Source organism: Osmerus mordax, chromosome 1 (genome assembly GCF_038355195.1).
Source record: "Osmerus mordax isolate fOsmMor3 chromosome 1, fOsmMor3.pri, whole genome shotgun sequence".
NCBI classification, from domain to species: Eukaryota; Metazoa; Chordata; class Actinopteri; order Osmeriformes; family Osmeridae; genus Osmerus; species Osmerus mordax.
This window is the reverse complement of record NC_090050.1, coordinates 11985583-11989046: the sequence shown is the minus strand read 5'-3', so window position 1 is coordinate 11989046 and position 3464 is coordinate 11985583.

Below are 3464 nucleotides of genomic sequence, written 5' to 3'. Positions count from 1 at the left end.
ACTCACGTCCACACAGACTGTCCCACTGAGGGTCACCGGCAACCCACAACTCCCCACCCTCCAACACGCCACTCCTCGTATACCTCCTCTTGTGTGTGACAGTGCGCTTGTGTGTCAGAGAGAGTGAGTGTGTGCACTTGAGAAAGCCTGCGTCTGTGTGTGATGAGTTCATGTGCAGGAAGAGAGAGAGAGAGAGAGAGAGAGAGAGAGAGAGAGGCGAAAGCCCCATGTGCGACGAGCCCTGCTTCACAACAGGATGTGAGAGAGGGGAAACAAGGCTGCAGCTAAATCTGGGTTCTGAGGAGCCCTGGTTACAGACAGCTCGGCTGTTTGGGTCTCTGACACAGCGTCCCAGACAGGCAGGCAGGCAGGGTCACCTCGCTGCACAGAGAGCAGAGCTCCAACTAGCCCTGTGCTCTGGAACGTTCTCTATGAGGACCATTAGTCTCTGCGTGGTGACAATGCTGTGTCAATACAGGGCAGCCAATCTAGGCCTCCATCAGATCTTTAAAAGCTGTGTTTCCACTTAAGTCCATGTTCTTTGGGACATCCAACTATGCCAGTGGAGCTACAGTGTGTGTATTTACTCTAAGCTTTGAGCTCAATCTGCTGTTTGTAAGTTTTACTGGACTCAAGGCAATAATGGAGGACTTTCTGGTGCTGTACCTTCACTTCTCAAACAACTGACTACCTGGCATATGTGACAAAGGGATTAAGCTTTTGCATGCGTCTTGGTGAATGACGTGTGTGATTCTTTTTTACCAAATAGGGTGTGCTTGCTTGTGCAACAGGAAGCCAAGACATTTCTGTGACTCAGACTTCCTGGAAGCATAAGAACTTCCTGAAGCATTTCCTGTCTGGGAGGACAGAAAATGTAAACCGACGTCTTTAAGGAGACATAGCGCTGGGTATGTCTTACATAAACCTGTGCTGTTTATCAGACACACCTCCTTGGGAAATGTATGTGATGTATCCTAGTGAAGAAGTGTAGCCCTGGGTCACAGCACTGTACAGTATGTGCTGGTGATTATAAAAACTATCCTGAGGCAACTACTGTACAGTGTCTTTACTCAAGCGATCAATGATTGAAAACAACTACTGCTTGATATTAAGAGTAAAAATAAGATATACAACATTAATGCAGTATAATTGTGAGAGGGAACTTCTCTGTATGTTTTGTATTGTACATGACATGCTTTACTGTAAAATCTAATAGATGCAAGATAATCTAAGTCCTCCAAAGCTTTGAGGAAAATTTACTCATCGTTGAGTAAAGTCAGTCAGTATGACGGTCAGTATGACTGTAAATAACACTAACACAGCCGGGTGGCTGGTACAAAAACAGTTGCTTGATTTACAGCCATGAGATTAACCTCGGGGTTAACGAAGACACGTTACTCAAACAGTCAAAATCGAGGTGTCATCCTGCCTCAGATGAGAAGAGATACAGGTGGAAAGAAGGTCAGAGACGTCATCTCCTGGACAGAAAGATGAGTGGCTGTACAAACTGTACTCCCACGGGGAACACTGGAGAACATTCCTGGTTGGATCTCACTCCGGTTCCTATCTTAAGCAATAGAAGGAGAGGCAAATGCTCTGTTTCTAATTAACAAAGTTAGATGGAGTCGACGGAGAGAGGCAGAGGAATGGAGAGAGAGAGAGAGAGAGAGAGAGAGAGAGAGAGAGAGAGAGAGAGAGAGAGAGAGAGAGAGAGAGAGAGAGAGAGAGAGAGAGAGAGAGAGAGAGAGAGAGAGAGAGAGAGAGAGAGAGAGAGAGAGAGAGAGAGAGAGAGAGAGAGAGAGAGAGAGAGAGAGAGAGAGAGAGAGAGAGAGAGAGAGAGAGAGAGAGAGAGAGAGAGAGAGAGAGAGAGAGAGAGAGAGAGAGAGGAAGCTGATGTGAAGCTTGTTCCTGCTCAGTGGACCAGTGGTGAGAACGAAAATAGTCAGTGGTCGATATTTACACATACAGTAAAGCAGGTTATTACTTTTATCATGGCTTCATTTCCCCTTGACAGAAAAACAGACTGGGTATTTCCTTGAACAACAAGGAGGCCTTTGAAGACGATCCAGGTAGGGAGGGAGTCCTGGTCAAGTCGCCCTGTGAGAAGGGGCTGAACCGGGGCCAAGACCAGGGACACTCTGATTCCTCTAGAGCTGTAACTCCCAGAACTCAGAGATAGCAACACTGAGTTCCCTCTGTCACCCAGAGACCACAGGAAGGAAAACCCAGAGCCTGATTGGTTGAACTTGACACAGCATTTTCTAGGATTCCCCAGGTTATTACATTCTTAGCTTTAGCAAGCAGCCAAATACATGTAACCTAGTTACAGCAATCACAGAAACAGAGATTAGGCAAATCATGGACAGGTTGCAACAACTGTGTCAATATGTCTGGACATATTTGGACAGCTCTCCAAATTCCTCCTTGCTTTCTAACTGAATTTCTGCAGGCAGGTACTTTGTTTAAGTGCACTGTAAATAAATACAAAGGCATGAAGTCCAGCGATTTCAACATATAAAACATAAAATAAATATATATATATATTATTTATTATTAAATGATATATTATGATATATTATGATATATATACAGTATATTGAATGATATATAGTGTATATTACTAGCTTTCAAAAAGAATCATATGAGAGTAAAAACAGTTTATTCTAACAGAAAAAGAGTTGAAAAGCTGTTGTTTTTGGACTATTTTTAGCAAACAATCATAATACATGAGTCATAAGTCATTATCGTGACTATCAGATATGGCATGGCTCTGGTTCTGTTGGTGAAAAGTCTCTTCCGCAAACCCCTCTCGCTGTCAGATGTAGCGGCTAGGCAGGCAGCAACGATACTGTTTCCCTTCACACTTCGGTGCTGGCTCTGATAGCATCCAACCCCCACAGCCAATGTAAACCAGGGCCAGGCTACACTAAGTAACTGCAATGGATATAATCATGGAAAACCAAACAGAGAAGAAAAATATGATCAAACAATGAAAACGTGCATATGTGTGTGTGTGCATGTGTGTGTGCGTGCGTGTATGTGTGTGTGCGTGCGCGCGTGTTGCAACATTGTTTAAAACACTGTCAGTTACTATCATTGCTTCCACTTTGTTCTACAGGAGTGCAATTTGGATGTTTGGAAACAGCCAATTTGTTTTCATTTATCCACAAAAGTCTTACAAATAGTTTATCGTAAGGGTGTGTATGTGGGTGTGTGTGCGTACTGTTTGCCTGTTTGTCTTTTTAGCTAGGCCAGGTTATAGGAGGACAGTAGATAAGTGCTGTGCAGTGGACCAGCGGGAGGTGATGGGGAGATAACCCTGACCGTCATCCTGAACGCCCCTTTGTCCTCACTCAGACACACACGCAAGCACCCGCGCTCTCACACCCTCTCTCACACATACACACACACACACACCCTCTCTCACACACACACACACACACACACACACACACACACACACA